This window comes from Eleutherodactylus coqui, chromosome 5, assembly GCF_035609145.1.
Source record: "Eleutherodactylus coqui strain aEleCoq1 chromosome 5, aEleCoq1.hap1, whole genome shotgun sequence".
In the NCBI taxonomy this organism is placed as follows: Eukaryota; Metazoa; Chordata; class Amphibia; order Anura; family Eleutherodactylidae; genus Eleutherodactylus; species Eleutherodactylus coqui.
This window is the reverse complement of record NC_089841.1, coordinates 253,724,256-253,744,266: the sequence shown is the minus strand read 5'-3', so window position 1 is coordinate 253,744,266 and position 20,011 is coordinate 253,724,256. Positions and strand designations below refer to the sequence as shown.

Below are 20,011 nucleotides of genomic sequence, written 5' to 3'. Positions count from 1 at the left end.
TGGCTGGATCACTGGGACGAAAGACCCCATAGCGTATGGGAGGAGAGGGAGTCTTCCTCCCCACTATTGCTGGACACCGAGGCATCAGTGTCGAAGTATGTCTTGATGCGAATTGCCGATACTCTGCAAAGAGGATATCGATGGTAGTGAGTATACAAATTTACCCCCAGGACTTTAGACATTATTCCCGGGCCAGGGTGAGGACTAAGAAAATAACTCTCCAAAGGTAGTATGAGAGTGAAGAGGTAGTGTGTAGAGTGAAGTAATGGCGCATTTGGCTGGTGGAGGGCTGATTATGTCACAAAGGAAACTTCCTGAGCCTGTGCCATGTACATGTCGTAAGGCTATGGCATTTGGGGGGACAGCCCTTCCCTTCTATAATATACATGTATGTCATGGGGCAGGAAGGGTTTATTGTAACAGAATTTTCTCTTTTTGTTTTCTGCGGACTTCCATATATGAGCAATCTCCGTTTTTGGATACATGATATCTTCACAGAAGTGATATGTTTTGTATTCTTTGAAGTCTATTCTCATTAAAATATTTTAAAAAAGGAAGGTAAGCAATAGATTTAGTTCAGTATAGGAAGGCACTCACATCTATATCAGTCTCTTTCACCAACCTATATAGCTTTCTCTGTCTTTATCCCTCTGAGGACCTCTTGACTGAAGGTCTCAACTCACCATCTCACACAGCAGTTATAGGGGCTTCACACCTGGTCAGACTTCAGTTACTCCTGGCCTCAGCTCTCGTCAGGCTTCAATTACTCCTGGCCTCAGCTCAGTACAGTGCCACTCTCCTTGCTGGCTTTCTAGACACAAATATCTGGTCTCACTTTCAGCGCGTTTTTTTTTTTGCTATCATGTGCATAATTGCCACACATAGATAGACTTCAAACTATGTGCAGTATTCACCTGTATATAAAGAGAACAGGCAGCCACCAGTGGTATCCCTGATATCTCTGCTACATTATCATGACCAGTGCATGCCCATCACAAGAACCATGGGTTACTAGTATGTATTGCTATGAAGTGGTCAGTCATAACAAAATAGTTTTCGTGCCCACTCAGAAATCAAGATATAATTGATCACCAACACTTCCAGAGCTTTGATCATTTGAATTGTTCGCACATGGAAGGTTTATTAAGTTCACATATTCTAAAAGCTTGGCAAATTTCTTCAAAAATCCTCACCAAGTAAGGACAGTGCACTAAACAATGTAGCCAAAGGTATGTCTTTGTAGATCAAAAATTAGCTCCCCTCTCATGGGCTTCCTGGGCAAATGTGTTGGCTAAACACATGGGTATCACAATTTGTCATCTGGTGTTGATTTCTGATGGCTAGTAAACTTTCCAAAACAGTAGCTGATTTTCAACTCTCATGCAGTCCCCACAGCAACTGTGATTCTTCATAAGTTAAAACGTGTGTGTCTTCCTTGCTCGGTTTCTTCTGTTGAAATACTCATTGTTTCACCTCGGCCAGACTTGTGTCTAGATTGGATTTTGACCCAATATTTGTTGGTTTTGCCCCGTAGCATCATAGCCTCGGAGGATACCCCACTTGACGTGGATTGAACTCGCATGAATGGGACTCCTCAGAGACCCGGAATTTACATATATTCCAATTCTAATTATTAACTTCTCCAACGGGGTACTTGCACGGCATTGGCATTGAAATTCTCTTTCTTAGACTGATATCTAATGTAGAAGTTACTTTGCCAGCACTGTCATCCATCACTGTTCCAGGGCCCCTAGTTTCACATTGTGTAAATGTGCCAGTGGATTGTTGTGAGTCATTAGAATAATTATAATAGTCGAGACTTTTCGGTCATGGCCCAGATTAATGCCAGTATTTGAAGGATTGTGCTCGGATTCACTCAGCAGTCAGCTAAAATTGGAATCCCCTTCTTCTTGCCTGTCTTGAATCTGTGTGAGTACTACCCAAAGAGGCTTCCATTGGTATACAGCACAAAGGGTGGGTCAAAGTGTGCATAGGCCAATATTGTGTTAGCAGTCAACACCTCCTTTAATCTGAGAAAGGCGGTCTCCGGTTTCTTTTCCTAGAGGCCTCTTTTTGGGACTTCCTTGGTGTAGCTTATGTAACACAATGTCAATCTTTGCAGAGTCTTTAAGAAATCTGCAATAGTAACCTGCTATGTCCAAGAAAGCTCTTAGCTTACATAATGTCTTGGTGACCGACTACTGCTGTACTACAGCAACTTTCATTTCAAAAGGCTGTAACACCTCCTGCAAAACTGTGTGTCTCAGACAGCTGACAATTCTTTGGCTTTATCTTTAAGCCGTACACTTCTAGCCATCTCAGTACTTCCCCTGGGCCTATGTACTGTAGATGTTCTTTGAAGGTGAATGAATACACAATAATATCATTCAAGTAGATGAGCACTGCTTCAAATTTAAGATCACTAAGGCATCACTTCATCAGTCACTGGAAGGTGCAAGAGTCAATGGTTAACCCAAATGGCATCCACTTGAATTCAAACAGGCCCATAGATTGGATGAAGGCCATCCTTGGCTTATCTTTTTTAATCATTGGCACTTGATTCAGGTTCAGGTCTAATGTAGCTTTTCCTAGTGCCATTAGGGACTCCTTGATCTGGGATAATGGGTAAGAGTCTCTTACTGTACATGCATTCATTCAGCTTTCAATTGTTAACACAGAATCTGGGGGAGCCATTCTTAACCAGCACTATATCCTGATCAATATATCCTGTTCAACTCCCTGGGCTTGGGATATGACATCCAATTTCCCTCTTAATACAGAATGGATCGATACATGACATTCTTCTAATCTGATGATCCGTCTGTGCAGAGGTTGACCTCTTGCTGTCACTTGAGTGCATCGTTCTCCCAACCACTGCAACGCACAACTTTGAACAGTGCTGATATCTCGGACAACGCAGGTAGCAATGTGCCGGAGAGGTAAACCAAGGTCTTTCAGTTCAAGAATTTTGTCCCTCTCAGTTTGCAGCAAGTGGTGATACCATTGAAGCCCCTCCAAAATGCCACAGATTCTAGCCCATTGCTTGAAAATTTGATCATTTGCATATCTTAGTGACACCTTCTACTTCCTTGTTTTGCATAACCTTACAACTTTTCCTTAGAGTTGTAATTTCAGAGTTGAGGAGTGTACTATAGTTTCACAGAAGCTGTTTGAAAATAGGAGTCTCCTATGAAGTAACTAAAGGCCCACTTACACACAAAGATGATATTTCACAATTCATTCAAAAGATAGGATGATTGACAGTTTAAGTGATCGTTTTGTATAAGCTGCTAATGGGCACTAATTCCCAATAGTAGCTTATTACCTTCATTTGCATGTAAATGAGCCTCCATGAGCTGTATGCAGAGAACAGCAGGTGGTCTGTTCTCTGCATACAGCTCCTTTGCTCTGCCGCGGGACTGCAAGCTGAATACAATGTAATTAGTGCTCCCGTGGAGAACGCAGTGTGCGGTCCCTGCTATCAGCTCTCCGGCCGAACTTTGGATTTTATGCTCACCTCAAAATCATCTTTCGGCCAAAAGGTAAATAATGGTAGCAATTACACGAAACAATTATCGCTCAAAAGCCATCATTTGAGTGAATTTTGAGCAATAATCATTGCATGTAAAAGGGCCTTCAGTCTTACAGTCAACTTGGTTAACCAATTGATTAAATCCACTAACTGAAATATGCAAGCACTGTCCCTAGAACAAGTCATTAGCACAGTACCTTTGGGGTAGCCATACAATGATGAAGTTAAAATAGTTCGTTTTGCGGGTGAAGAGCCTGGGTAATGATACTCACCATTACACACCACCGAAATGTGAATATTCTGATACTGGCTGTTGGTCTCTCTGCTCTCGCTGGTGGATTTGCTCCCAATGATTGCTCGGTACTTGCAAAACAGTAATAGGAACATACATTGACATTGGTAAGGAGTAGTAAAGCTTACTCCCCTTTCATTAATGTTGCCCTAATCTAAGTGCTTCAGGAAATACTTTATCATGCCCTTCCCTCATTAAGCTGGGTTCTGACATAGACTAAATACATTAGCATACAATAAATAAGCACATATACACACTGGCATATAACATGGGGCATACCTAGAAAGCATGCATTATGATTGTTCTGTCTCGGGCCGCACAAAGTGAAATCATAGGGCACGTCAACTGCACATTGTGCGACAGCCTTTAAAAGCAAAATCTTCCATATAAAAGAGGAAGTGAAGCCTCGGTAACATCCAATGTTCTTTCATCAGCTGTGCTGTGGAAAGTCAAGCAGAGCAAAGAATGGAACTTGTGAGAATTTCATATAGTCTTGAGGTGCAGTTTGTGCTTAACTGACAAATTGTTGGAATGTGCTTATACCGTAAACCCAAAAGGTAGCGCAAGAAATGTCAAGAGTTTTCATAAAATAAAGCACACAGATTGGCTTGGGAACAACGTGGGATTCAAAAGTTGGCGTGGTCAATGCCAAATTTCTCTGTGCACTCTCTGTAATAAAGTCTCTATTGTTTTATAGGGTTACAGTGTAGACAGATGGAAGGCCCATATGTCTACTCCATATGCATGGCTGTAATAATGAGGAGGGCAGATCTTCCATTAGGGATTTCAGAAACCTTGGAATAGATGAAGGTTCCCTGTGCACGTCTAAAGACAAAGTGAGCAGAAAAAAACTGCTGCAATTATATCTTCAAGGTAAACATCACATATGAATGCAATTTGCTTCTGATTTAGAAATGTTCAACATGTTAATTATTTGTCCATAATGAAAACAAAGATCTATGTATCATATCTACAAGATTACGTCGTTTCTCTTGCTGAGAACAATCACAATTATTTGTCCTGGACACACAGTATATTGGCCAGCGGATTACCTTCCAGGTTCTGTATTAGCATTCCCTGGCTGTCTACAGCAGCACATGAATGAGGTGGTAAATTCCTGTCACAAACTATAAGTAGAAATAGAGTTGACGAAAGAACTGCAAAGCCTTAAAAAAAAAAAAAGATAAAAGCTACTAGTCTTTAAGCTGCTACCAGCCAACAAAAAGAAAGCAATATAAATTCTTTGGAACCAAAGCCAACATTGCATCCAAAAGGAAGGGAAGCATAAAGGATGGACTTATAAGTTTCCTTCCTACTAGATCCACTTCTTGCTTTGGCCCCAAAAATTGTATCAAATACACGTGTCATTTCAGTCTCAACATTCGACAGGGGTTCCTCGAGCAGCTCAGAAAAACCACGAGACGTCTGCTTATTGCTATCATTATATATATATATATATATTTATATATATATATATATATATATATATATATTATACACCGAACAATCACAGAACAGCTTCAAAGACACATTTCGAGATCAGCAATGTGGTGCCATGTAATGGCCTCATCACCATCTGCTCTGAGATAAGGTACTGACTTCTCCTGTGTGGAGCACAAGGCAACATTTGACTGCAAGTAGATAGTTGGTGATGGAGGTGTAGTGCCAGTATTTCTTAAACAGTCAAACTTGTTGGCTGTTTCCGAACCAAGGCATCAAGAATGTAACAAGACTGACTGAACCATGGTCAGACATCCAACAGAAGATGACAAAGTGGCAGGCCAAGTGTAGTTGATCCTACAGGTGAGCGTCGGGTGGCACATCTGGTATTTGGGCAACAATGTGCCACAGTGCACCAAGTGGCCCAGACGTACAGCAGTGAGGAAGCTGGCCAAATTTCCACAATGAGGTATGTGGCGTACCTTGCATAGACTGGGGTTCAATAGCAAAGACCAACAAGGGTACAGCTAATAACCCTAAATCATCACCTATAAAGCTTTGCATGGGCCCAGGAAAGACGTCAGTGGACCTTGGACACATGGTAGAAAGTCATCTGGTATGATAAGTCCTGTTTCCTACTGAACTATACAGGTGGCTGGGTCAGTATCTGGCGTTAACAGCATCAAGTTATATCCCATCGGTGGACTTTTGTAGTTTCACATGCTGGTGGTGGCGGTGTCATGGTCTGAGGAGTGTTTTCCTAACATGACCTAGGACCATTGGCCATCATACCACATTTAGGACAGGAGATCTGTGGTAGTATATGCTTGGTAGTGTGGTGGAATGGTGGTAGTAGCAAGTCAACAGCTCGGGTGGTAGTGGTAGTAGTAGTGAGTTGACAGAAGCAATGGCAGATCTAAATAGTGGCATCAGGCACAGGGGTTTTGAAATCCTCAGTGATCCATACCAGATTTATTTTCACAAATATGATTTTTCCCATGCTTTGGTGGTCAATCTTGTTTGCTCAGAGGTGACAACACCCCCTCTAATTTCACGCCTTTCTCCACACCCCTACCAGGATAATGTGGCCACACATGCAGCTATCCACATATATTTCAATGCTGTCACTGATGATGCACTAAACGTGCCAACAGTAGAGGCCAGCGCTTCTTAAATGATTTGCACCCATGTCAAAAGGGGGTGGGACTTCATCAATCAATGAGTGACAAGCAGAAACATCACTAAAACAGTGTGAAAAAAGTTTTCTACTACCATATAATCCGGCTTTAGAAGTGCAGGTCCTTCAACAGCATTGTAGATAGTGATACTGTGACAGTCCTTGTTGCGATTTAAAAAAAAAAGCCACTAAGCTACAATGTATATGAATTCCCTATAATTATTTTTCATTCTTAAATTCACCTGCACTTTTCAAAACTTGTTATAAAGTGGCGTCCACAGTAGTTGCCTCCCTTTGCTTACCGCGTGTCCAAATCCTACATCACTACAAATCATGCAAGAGGATACAATAGTGATGCAATACAGTCACAGGAAAAATTAACAATGGCATCCAGTAACTCACAGTTGATGTCTTCTCTGATTGTTTTTGTTCTCCTTCCTTTTCTCCTTTATCTTGCCCAGACTTCCATGACAGTTTCTCCCACCCAAGATTCATATTTGCACATTTTGATGTTCACGTCCTCACTTTTGCTGCACATCCATACATTATATACTGCAGCAAATTCCTCATAATGCCACACACTGTGCCTCCAGAATGTACCAATGCAACAAACTGGGCCCCTTGACAATAGTACTGCCACATACTGTCATACTGCAGACACAATCGAAATAAAGGTTAATAGTATCATAAGCTGTACTTACTGAGTATAATACTGCCATACACTGTGCCCACTAAATGTAATAGCTCCACACACGGTGCCCTCTAAAAATAATAGTTCCACACCCTGCGCCTCTGAAAATAACAGTGTTGCACACTGCTCCCTCCTCCCCCCAAATAATAACAGTGCGACAGCATAAAATCAATGGCACATACAGTGCCCCCCAGATATAACAGTGCCGTATATACTGCCCCTGCATATCAGGGCCACATATTGTCACCATTTTTAATTTTTTGAAATATGCTCAAAAATTATTAATTCCAGATCTGGATTTATGAGAGAGATGCAGCCGTATTAACATACCACTAGATGGAAGTATTACACTACTACTGCACACTGGTAACGGAGTTAGCATTGAGTGTGAATTCCAATTCCAAACTATTAAGAATATTTAACAACAGAAATGCCTTGATGAGTATTAGCTGGTCAGTGGGGTGTCATCCGGGCATTTGTTGTAGTTGTGATGTAAAACAATTATCCAATGAACCATGTGCTAATATTAATTGCAGTGCAACATTTTACTCATAAATTAACATATGCAGATTACAAATATGTATTGCTGTATCCACCTGAATCTACTATCTCAGTAATATTCCTTTGCCATCTCAATGGGCCTCCCTAAGAGGTCCTGGTTTTGTTTTCCTTGCTAATGATTTTTTTAAAATTCAGGACCACTTTCAAACACCTATTTTGTCAACGCTACGGCCAATCTCACACAAGAACGCGTCAAAGCACCATGATTTCAAACGCAGCACTTTGCCACTATTTTACTTTCACTTTTGGCCGCAGCTCCCTGCAGCCGACAGCGTGTTTTAGCGCACCCCAACATTGTAATGGGTGATGACGTGCGCTAAACGGACAAATATAGAAGAGACTCTGCTTTCAATGGGAGTGATTGAAATACCTGAGCAGGTATCTTGACAGTCCCATTAACCCCTTAACCCCTTAATGACATGGCCTATTTTGGCGTTGAGGACCAAGCGATTTTTTGGTATTTTTCCATCTCCATTTTTCAAAAGCCATAACTTTTTTATTTTTCCGTGGACGCGGCCGTATAAGGGCTTGTTTTTTGCGTGGCGAGCTGTAGTTTTTATCGGTGCCACTTTTGGGTACATAGACAATATCGTAAAATTTTTTAATTTTTTTTTTATGATAACAGGGAGAGAAAACGCATCAATTCTGCCATAGATTTCTTTTTCTTCTTTTTACAGCGTTAATCATGCAGCATAAATGACACACTAAATTTTTTCTGCGGGTCGGTACAGTAACAACGATACCAAAATTGTTATATTTTTTTTTAGGTTTTTACACTTTTTTGCAATAAAACCCCCTTTTTTTGGAAATCTTTTTTTTTCCTCTATAGCTGCATTCAAAGTCCTGTAACTTTTTTATTTTTCTATGTACGGAGCTCTATGAGGGCTTATTTTTTACGAGACGAGCTGTAGTTTTTATTGGTACCATTTTGGGGAATGTACGGCTTTTTTGATCACTTTTATTGCATTTTTTGGGAGGCAAAATGCTAAAAATTAGCATTTTGCCTCTGTTTTTTAGCGTTGTTTTTTACGCTTTTTATCGTGCAAAATAAAAAGTGTGTTCAACTTTTTGTACACTTCGTTACGGACGCGTCAATACCAAATATGTGGAGTTTTAATTTTTTTCTCCCTTTTTTTATGCTAATATTAGAAAAAGCATAAAAAGGGTTTTTTTAAAAAATTTTTTTACATTTTTCTTTTTTTACACTTTTCTTTTCTTTTTTTTATACTATTTGAGTCCCTCTGAGGGACTTACAACACTGTGCCTATGATCGCTGTTATAAGGCATGGCAGAGCTACTGCTCTGCCATGCCTTATCGCTTATACAGCGATTATAGGCACAGGCAATACAGGACGCCAGTGTCTGGCGTCCTGTTGCCATGGCGACAGGGCGGGCTCTCGCGATGACATCGTGAGTTCCGGCCGGAGACACAGGGGGATCGCGATCCCTCTGTGAACTCTTTCCCTGCCGCGATCTACTTAGATCGCGGCAGGGAAGGGGTTAACAGCGGGCGGCGCATCTCCGATGCCCCCCGCTGTTGCAGCGGGACGCCGGCTGTGACTGACAGCCGGCTCCTGCTGCGGGTCAGCGCTGGATCTTATGTGATCCCGCGCTATCTCCAGGACGTACCGGTACGCCCTGTTGCGGGAAGTACCAGGCTGCCAGGACGTACCGGTACGCCCTGGAGCGGGAAGGGGTTAAGGACCAGGCTGTTTTGTACCTTAAGGACCAGACACTTTTTAGGGATTTTACCCACGTGGTGGTTTAACTGCCCTAATTTTTTTACTTCAGCTACCAAAATTATTTTTGCTCCGTTTTTCCCCCCATGACATATAGGTCTATTTTTTAATATCTTTTTCCCTAACCTTTCTTTCTGTTTTTTTTGTTTTATTGGGGGTAAATGCTAAAAAAAATGATTTGTTTGACATTTATAGTTATTTTTTTTTAAATTTGTACCATATATACTCGAGTATTAGCCGACCCGAGTATAAGCCGAGTCAATACGTTTTACCACAAAAAACTGGTAAAACTTATTGATTCTAAGAATATACTAGGTAAAGAAAAAATGCAATACTCACCTCCCAGCCGGCATCTGTGTGCCTGGCGCGATGATCTCCCTGGCGGTGCAGTAAGCTGCTTCAGACTTCTCCCCACTGTCATCTCCCTGCTCGGCTTTGAATTCCCCCGCCGTCATCGCTGTGTTAGTAAGTGCTGTGATTGAATCGAGCGCCAGCCAATCACAGCCCACACTCGATAAACCAATCACAGCCATTCAGTGATGTCATCCACTGAATGGCTGTGAATCATCGAGCGCTGTCTGTGATTGGCTGGCACTCGATCCAATCACAGCGCTTACCTACACAGCGCTGACGGCGGTGGATTTCAAAGCTGAGCAGGGACCTGACAGCGGAGAGAATTCTCAAACAGCTTGCCACACCACCGGGGAGACCATCGCGCCGGGGACACAGACGCCGGCTGTGAGTATTGCGGGTTTTTTGTTGTTGCTTTTTTTTTACCTGACTCGAGTATAAGCCGAGGGGGACTTTTTCAGCATTAAAAATGTGCTGAAAAACTAGGCTTATACTCGAGTATTTATGGTATATTTACTAGAGATGAGCGAACCTACTCAGCCACGCCCCTTTTTCGCCCGAGCACCGCGATTTTCGAGTACTTCCGTACTCGGGCGAAAAGATTCGGGGGGCGCCGTGGGTGAGTGGGGGGGAGAGGGAGAGATAGAGAGCTCCCCCCTGTTCCCCGCTGCAACGCCCCACTCACCCACAGCGCCCCCCGAATCTTTTCGCCCGAGTACAGAAGTACTCGAAAATCGCGGTGCACGATCGAGTAATTACTCGAAACGAGTATATTCGCTCATCTCTAATATTTACGTTAAAATAAAGTATGAGAACGGGTTCCTCATTTTGTTTTGGATGTTTTGATATATAATATGTATGGTTTTGGAATACAGAGTGCATATGGCGACGGTTTTGGTTGGCGTGGGCTTTGGGTTATTTTCTTTTTTATGTCTATATTTTTTTTTTTATTCAGTAATTTTGTTTTCCTTATTTATGTAATAATGTCTATGTCCCACATGATGTCATATAAGACCTCTGAGGGACATTCACAATGTTTTTTTTTTTTATTATACACTTTTCCAGTGTAGCTGAGGCATCCATAGGAGTCCCAGTTACAGCGGGAAACATCCCCTGCAGTGACAATAGTCATTGGCAGAGCTGATCAGAGTCTGCTAGGACCCTGTAGCTCTGCTGCGCCAGGGGATCCCGGCGGTCACGTGACTGCCGGCTCGTGTAGTGGAAGTTATACTTCCACTTTCACTTCTTAGTACATAGCACTCATTGAGCGATGTGTACTAGGGAAAAGAAGAAGGCAAAGGGGATTAAAAACCACTCCTGCCCTCTCCTTCGGATTTTCAGCTTTGACTATCAGCTGACGACTTGACCTGCTTCTGATTGATTGTGGAAGCAGGAGCTTTAATCCCCCACTGTATTTTTACTATTGGCTAGGATTAAAGCCCAGGACCAAGCACCGTAAATTTCCAGTGCTTGGTCCTTAATGGGTTAAAAGTAAAAGGAGTGCTGACCATGCATGCTTGGCCAGTGCTCTATTCAGAGTGACATCACTGCTGAGAAAGAAGCAACCCCTGTAGTGACAGGAGAACTGGACACGGGAGTCCCATTCTGAAGATTGTTGGGGGTCCCAGCCGAGAGATTCCCACCGATCAGAAAGTAATTCCCTACCCAGTGGATAAGGAATAACTTGTTGTTCTGGTAAAAACCCTTTATGTGGAGAGCAGGCACATTGGGTGGGACACTTGTTTTGCCAGATGGATGAGGTTGATTGCCTTAATAGTATTGTCTCCTGCTTCTCATAGGGGAATGAAGCCTACCTAGTCCCCGTGAATGATCTGTATGAGATATTGGTGACAAACTGCTAGATAATATTTTAGTAAAGAGGTTTAGGATCTCTTTTTAGTGCGGGAGTTTTATTTGAGACTTTTTAAGCCACCAGTGCCAAACCTATTCAGAATTGAAGAAAAAGCTAGTGACATGGGGATAAGAGCAAGATCTGAGAAAGAGATGTCGATTGTCGCCCCCCCCCCCCCCCCCCCCCCCAGAGGAGAGACAGGTTTGAGTGTTGTAGAATAAAATAGACTATTCTAGAATAAGAGTTGTGGGGTGACAAAAAAAATGTGTAGTCTTTGTTGGATGAATGCAAGATTCGCATGTCTACCAAGTGGTGTTCGTGTAGTGTTTTGCGATAGATGGACGCTGGTAAGCTCCCTGATCCTCTGGATGAATCTAATACTGGGTCTGAGGGGATGTTCCAATCTCCCCCCAGTATCAGGGAACCCTCTCTGAATTCTTCCAGAGCCTTCTCAAGAAAGAAAATCTGTCCGGAGTTGGGTTAGAATACAAGGAGAGAACAGAAAGGACACCATTGTAGGCATTTATTAGGGGCCGCCTGGACAAGCAGAAGATATGGATGAACTCTTTCTACATCAGATGGCCAAGCTCTCAAAAAAGCAAAGTGATCATGGGAAATTTTTTTTTTAATTCTTTATTTCTGGTTTTTGGTTTGCATACAGTAAACATTAATCAAAATATTTCGTATTAGAGCAAGATACATGCATGTCCAAACTTTAAAACTTTTCTTTGTGACTCGAGGCTTTGCTCAATTCTTGGCTAGATGTAAGAGTTATCTCTAAGCCTGGAGTCATCGGGTATTACATTTGAAACAGAAGTCGATTGTAACGTTTAAGGTGATCTTAAAGCCCTAATGTTTTTGAACACGAGATGTAACTGGAACTATCTCGTATAATACAAAAACAAACAAATTAAATGATGGGACAAATAAAGTCTTGGGGTGCATTAAAAGAGGTATAGGGGCGAAGGACGAGAACATTATCCTTCCATTATATAAGGCACTTGCCAGGCCTCACATGGAATACTGCGTACAATTCTGGACACTGGTGCTCAGGAAAGATGTCACAGTGCTTGAGGGGGTTCAAAGAAGGGCAACTAAACTAATACATGGAATGACGGGACTGGAATACCCTGAGAGGCTATCCAAATTGGGACTATTTACTCTAGAAAAAAGAAGGTTAAGAGGCGACCAAATAACCATGTATAAGTACATGAGGGGACAGCACATGGATCTCTCCCGCGATCTGTTTACACCCAGGACCACGACGGTAACAAGAGGACATCCGTCACGATTAGAGGAAAGTAGGTTTCATCACCAACATAGAAGGGGATTCTTTACTGTAAGAGCAGTTAGACTGTGGAACTCTCTACCGGAGGAAGTGGTAATGGCAAAATCCATAGAGGAGTTTAAAAGGGGACTTGATGTCTTTCTGGAGAAGAAGGATATTACAGGATATAAATATTAGGTTAAGTGTCAATCCTGGTTTACAGGCAGGTAGGAACTATTAGGGGTTGATCCAGGGAACAGTCTGATTGCCATTAGGGAGTCGGGAAGGAATTTTTCCCCCAAAAGGGCTAATTGGCTTCTGGCCTTGGGGTTTTTTGCCTTCCTCTGGATCAACACAGTAGGATAGACAGGCTGGACTAGATGGACATTGTCTTCATTCGGCCTTACATACTATGTTACTATGTTACTATGACATCAAACACATTGGAGTACATAAGGAGACAGTACAAAGGGAAAAAACACAGGGGGGACGACTCTATGACCTCTGATAGTGTGTAGGAGCGTCCGGTATTCTCAAGCCAGTAGAACCACGTCTTCGTGAACTTTACCAGGGTGCCTCTAAGTGATGCTGTGAGGTCCTCCATCTCCATAATCCTCTGTATCTTGCTGAACCACAGTGTCACCGAGGGAGGGGTGGTCTGTTGCCAGAGACTCAGTATGCATGACCTCGCCGCGCCGACCAGGTGGCGAATCACTGATTTCTTGTAGACTGAGAGAGGGCTCTCGTTATGTTGTAACAGAGAGAAGGCAGGCATTTTAGGTATAGAGTATTGTGTAAATTTGGAGGTGATCCACCATACCTCCACCCAGTAGCCCGCCAGCACTGGACAGTCCCAGAAAACATGTAGGAAAGTCCCCTGTTCAGCACCACACCTCCAGCACAGAGGGGAGACAGACGGGTATATCTTATGTAAATGGGAGGGCACCCTGTACCATTGCAACAGTACCTTATAACCAGATTCTTGAATTCTACTGGATATGGATGTGGAGTGCGTGAGTGTGGAAATTTTCTCTCTTTCCGTCAGAGAGAGGGTGATTTCAAGGTCCTCCTCGCATTTCTGTAGCAAGCCCGGGGGTTGTGATCCAGGTTGGGAGTTGAGTATGTTGTATATTCATGACAGTGTATGTCTGGAAGGTCCCTCTGTGCTGCATATTGACTCAAATTGAGTTTTCGGACGGGTGAAGGTGCTGGGGTGGTGGAGAGATTTAAGGAAATGTCTTAGTTGTATTGTCTCCCAGAACTGTATTGGAGATGGGTCCAGGATCCCCACAAGGGAGTCCATTGTTAGCCATTGGTCATCCAGCAGAAAGTGGTCAGCTCGAAATCTGTCTCGCTGGAACCAGAGACCGAAGGCTTTACTCTCGTTACCCGGAGGGAATGCTGGGTTACCCAGAACTGGGAAGATAGGCGAGGATTTGGGAGAAATTTCTGGCCTTGTGAACACTTTGGCTGCTGTCGCCAATATAGGACCAATTGTGGGGTGTTGGGCCAATTCCACGGGGGGGGGGGTCTGTTCCTGTATCTAGGGGAGAACCCTCAGAGATATGGGCGTCGCACCTTGTTCTATAGTGATCCATTGTTTCAGGGCCTCCTGTCTGTGCCAATCAACTATGCGTGCCAGGGGGACCGCTTGGTGGTATTGTAGAAAGCTTGGGAGGCCCACACGTCCTTCTGTTTTGGGTCTTGTCAGAGTATTACGGGCTATGTGAGTTGGTTTATCTGCCCAGACAAATTTGGTCATGAGAGAAAGTAGATGATGAAAAAATTGTCTGGGTACGTGGATAGGGAGCGCCTGGAGCATGTACAGCACTCTGGGGAGGATATTCATTTTGAATACCGCGCATCTCCCGAACCAAGAGAAGAGGCCCTTTATCCATGAGTTCAGGTCTGTCCTGATTTTACTCAGAAGTGCTGGGTAGTTAGCTGCGTACAAATCACCAGTCTCTGGGGTAAGGGCCCAGATATTGAATGTGGCCTCCAGCCCAGGAGAAAGGGAATGAGCTCTTTAGTTCGTTGACTAGGATTTGAGGGAGAGATGCATTGAGGGATTTATGGTAGTTAAAGGGGTTGTCTCGCGAAATCAAGTGGGGTTATACACTTCTGTATGGCCATATTAATGCACTTTGTAATATACATCGTGCATTAAATATGAGCCATACAGAAGTTATTCACTTACCTGCTCCGTTGTTAGCGTCCCCGTCGCCATGGTTCCGTCTAATTTCGGTGTCTTCTTGCCTTTTTAGACGCGCTTGCGCAGATGGGTCTTCTCCCTTCGGCTCCGCTCGGCAGCATCGGCGTTTTGGCTGCGCCCCCTTGCACGCGTCATCGCGTCATCGGTGTCAGCTAGCTTAATTCCAGTCACGCTTGAATTAGAATGGATATGACTCAAAAAAGGCTCTAGGCAGAGGATAAAGATTAAGGGTGACAGGGGGCACCCTTGTCTTGTACCGTTCGAGATAGAGAAGGGGGATGAGATCTGACCGTTAACTCTAACGGACGCCGTGGGGGATGAATAAAGGCTTATGAGCCATTGCAGCATCTTAGGGCCTATTCCCAAGTGGGGCATAGTGGCAAACAGGAAATCTCAGTCCACTCTGTCAAACACCTTATCTGCATCTGTAGATAATAGGCAAACGGGGAGGGCTGATTTTTTGGCCAGGTGAATCAAATTTACAGCTTTTGTCGTATTGTCAATTGCTTCCCTAAGTGGGACAACTCCTAGTCCCCGTGGATTGTGTGTTGCAGGAGAGAGGAGATCCTGTTTGCCAGTATTTTGGCAAACTTCAAATCTACATTCAGTAAGGATATGGGGTGGTAACTCTGACACTGTGAGGGGTCTTTCCCTTCTTTGGGGATTACTGTGATATGGGCCGCAAGGGTATCTCTAGGCACTTCTTTTCCTGTGGTGAGGGAGTTAAAGGCACATAAAAAGTGTGGAGTCAGGGTCTCTGAGTATTTTCTGTAATATGAGAGAGTAAGGCCGTCTGGTCCTGGGGATTTTCTGGTGTGAGTATCTGCAATAGCGGTTGCTAGTTCGGCCTGTGTGATTGGGGCTTCCATTATCTCTGTCACTTCTTGCGGGAACCTGCGGAGATTCGATTGTCAGAGGTATTCCAGTATTTTAGCTTTCCCAGACCTATACAGAAGCCCTGAATTACGCATTTGTGGGCCTCCCAAACTGTCAGTGGGTCGGTATCTGGGGTATAGTTGTTCTCAAAATATTCATCCAGGATCCTTTGGATCTCCCCTGATGTCTCCAGTCCGTGGATGAGGGACTCATTGAGTTGCCAGTGCCAAATTCTGTCGTGGATTGTAGTGAGAGACAGAGATAGGGTAATAAGTGCGTGGTCAGATAATGTGATGCTGTCTGTTTCTGCAGACACCACCAAGTGGAGAGTCGAATGATGTAATAGAAAGTAGTCTATCCTAGAGTATGAATTATGGGGTTAGGAGAAGTAAGTATAGTCTCTAGTGTCAGGGTGTAAGACCTGACACCAGGCGTCTATCAACTGGTGTTTATGGAGTGTCTTCCTAATCCACCGGTGTGCGGCTAATGTAAGACAGATACTTCCCCTAGAGGTGTCCGTGTGCTGGTCGAGGGGTATGTTGAAATCTCCTCCTAGAATCAAGGTGCCCTCTTTGAATTCCTCCAAGTCCTCCAGGGTCCTTTCTAGAAAGGTCACCTGGTTGGAGTTGGGGAGTTACATAGTGGCAAGGGTGACTGGAGTGCAGGCGAGCTTACCTTTGACGAAGATGCATCTTCCTTCCGAGTCACATCTCATTGCCGGATGTTCCCATGGGATTGAGCTGGCGATCAGAATCGATACCCCCTTCGATTTGGAATCTGGGTTCATGCTGTGGTAGGCGTGAGGAAACCTGGCATCCGAAAGTCTAGGCACTGCTCTTGCGCAGAAGTGGGTGTCCTGAATGAAGGCCACCTGCGCCCTTTTCTTCTAGAGGAGGCGGAGAATGGAGGACCTCTTCTCGGGGACATTCAGACCCTGTGCGTTGAGAGACAGCAGAAAGGTTTGAGAGGCCTGGAGGCATTATTCCTGCTTTTTGACTTAGTGACCACGGGTTGTTAGAGCCGAGGTTGAATCAAATGGAAATTGGAATGGTCTGGAGTGGGAGAGGGAAGAGGGGGGAACCTGGAAACAAAAGGGATATACTCACAGGGGGGTAGACAAGGAAAACAATGGACTATAGGATACTTCAATATCAATCAGAGAGCCTGCGTCCCCACAAAGAGGAGGGGGAAACTAAGGCCTCTGATGCCCTACTGGGGGAAACGTGGGAAAGCACAGAAAAGCGGTCTGTTACAGGTCCCAAAGCAACAAGGAGAAAGAGCTCTAAAAACTCGGATCTATAGAGTCTGATCTAGAGAAACGTCGTCGGTCCATCTCACCATAACTTGTATGTCTTAGTCCTGCAGAGGAAAGGTTGTCGTGGCCAGAGAGGAGGGGGGTACAGAGAGCAATAGAAAGGGAAAGAAGAAAAACGAGTAGGCACATGGAGAAAAGGAGAGAAGATGTAAACTATTGTTCTGTTCCCCCAGCGTAGGGGGGTAGGAGATGGTTTGAAAGCCTAGGGAGGGGGCGACAGAAAGTCCTGACTTTGTAAGGCAAACCATGGGCAATGGTAGCTGGATAGCATCTTGGGTGTTGGGGACTGGTGGGAGGTCAGGACTTCTTCTTGGCGACAGTACAACACCATGAGGCGGGCTGTGAACAGAGATGTGTTCGCTGGGTCATGGAGAGTCCAGATCTGGCCAAGAGAGAGTCCCGACTTTGTAAGGCAAGCTGTAGGCAACGGCAGCTGGATAGCGCCCTGGGTGTTGGGAACCGTTGGAAGGTCAGAGCTTCATCTTGGTGACAGTCCGAGACCATGCGGCGGGCCGTAAACTGAAATGTGTGGAGAGTCGGGTCTCACATTTTGGGTGGAGCTGTCTCTGGGGGTAGGGTCCAGTCTGGGGTCTGCATCGGTGGGACTCCCAGAAAGTCAAATGCTCCATCTAGGTCTGCTGGCGAATGCACAGTGAAGAGGCGTCCCCGTTTTCGAAGAATCAGATAGAAAGAGTGTTCCCATCTGTAAGTTGCATCTGCCCTGCATGCTGCATCTAGTAGGGGGCGCATCAGCCATCTACTATTATGAGTCAGTCTGGACATGTCAGGTAGAATTGGTATCTTTGCGCCGTTCTGTTTAATCGGACCTTGTTCCCAGGCCATGCACTGTATTTCTTCTTTCTATCTGTAGAAATGTACCCGGCAAATGACATCTCTTGGGAGGTTAGGGTTGCGGGTTCTTCTGCCTTGTAAATGGTAGACTCTATCTAGCTCGATTGCCCTGTTTTAGGGGCGCTGAAGTAGCTTGTTAAATATCATGGACACGTGGTCATATAGGTCTTCAGGTGGGATATTTTCAGGGAGGCCCCTCAGTTTAAGGTTGTTGCAACGACATCTGTTTTCAATATCCTCCAGGTGGAAAGTCAAATTCCTAAGTTGTTTCTGTTGTTTTTCAATTGTGAGTGCCATTTGTTGCAAGTCCATATCCGGGGTCACCGTGGTCTGCTCTAGGGCCAAGACCTGTTCCATCAGATCCTGTACTGCGTGAGTAATCGTGTTGATTGCTGTTGAATGTTTTTCTTCAATGCGTCTGAGTTGCAGTACAAGATCTATTTTGGTGGGCAAGGTGCGGATCATAACCCAAAGCACCTGTAATGTCTGAGAGTCGTTAATTGGTGGGACAGGCATGTCTGAGAGTGTTGCAGGGGTTATTGTTGCTGGTATATGGGTGCCTGAGACGGGGAAGCTGAGGCTTGAGGTCCCTACCAGGGATGTAGTGCATAGGGGGGTGGGAGAGGTAATCCCTCCATTTTCCATCCTGTCTGGAATTAACATGTTGTCATGTGAGTGGTACTGGACTGTTTCTTGGCTTTTGAAGCTGTTGCTGGCTGGGGATCCATGTGACTTACTGGCAGCCATGAGGGAGGTGCAGTATGTCTGGGGGTCTCTGGTGTAGCCTAATACCACATATATGTCCCCTGCTGCCGGTCCCTGTTCCCCTCACTGACCTTGTTCAGTTGTTGGCTGTCTTGGAGTTGAAGTGGGGTTTCCTGGTCTTCAGTAAGGGAGAGCCTCATGTTGGTCCAATGCAATGGTGAGTGGGGAGCGCAGGGTGTCAGTAGCTCCCATTTCGCCCGGGAAACAGATCTTCTGTGCGCTGGCCGCGGGTAGTGGGTCTCCCTCCTGTGTTATGTGCCTGTACGAGCAAAGTAGCAGGGACCCTTCATCGCTCGTGCAGGAGGGCGCCTGTCCCACATGGTGGTCTGGCGCAATGTTGGAGCGGCAGTGCGACATGTCAGCAGTTCCTACCTCGCCCGTGTGTCAGCTCTGGGGTATACCGGCTGCTGGTGGCAGGTTTCTCTCACTGGCTGCATGCCTGTCCGTGCGTTGGAGCAGTGCAGACGGATCTCTTGTGCGGGCAGCCACTCGCTCCACGTGGTGGTACGGCGCCATGCTGGGGGAGCCATGGTAAGCGGCGGCAGCACCCGAGCCTGTCAGATAGCGGCTCAGCGGGGTGCCATGGGTAGGCGGCGGGTCTCCTCTTCGTCTCCCTCCCCTCCTCATGTCGGTAAATGCTGGGGTATTCTGTTTAAGTGGTTTTCTGGTGGTTGATGGCGGCGGAGCTCCGGGCTGTGCATTTCTACTCCTCCATGCTCAGGCTACGCCCCTGATCATGGGAGATTTTAACTATCCAGACATTTGTTGGGAATCTCTTTTAGGTAAAAGTAATGTGTCCAAGAAATTCTTATCTGCTCTTGCTGATAACTTTATCTTTCGAAAGGTAGAAGATAAAACAAGGGGATCTGCTATCTTGGACCTAATTCTTACCAACAGAGAGGAAATGGTGGAGGAAGTAAGGGTAGCTGGGACCTTAAGAGGCAGTGATCATGCTATCCTTGAATTTTGGATAACAAGAGGAGGAAGACCTGAGAAGTCTCAGACCTCAAGATTGGATTTCAGAAAGACAGATTTTAATGGACTCAGGAAGAATCCAATGGCTGGATGTTCAAAAATGTCCAAAAAGGT

At 44.8% G+C, this 20,011-nt stretch overlaps 1 long non-coding RNA gene across 1 annotated transcript; it reads left to right on the top strand.

Moving 5' to 3' along the window:
* The first annotated feature begins 507 nt into the window (after positions 1 to 507).
* LOC136627095 (uncharacterized) lies at positions 508 to 4,691 on the top strand. The gene is made up of 3 exons (XR_010792753.1): positions 508 to 558; positions 2,781 to 2,949; positions 4,522 to 4,691. It is a non-coding gene; the product is annotated as an uncharacterized lncRNA (long non-coding RNA).
* The last annotated feature ends 15,320 nt before the right edge of the window (positions 4,692 to 20,011 follow it).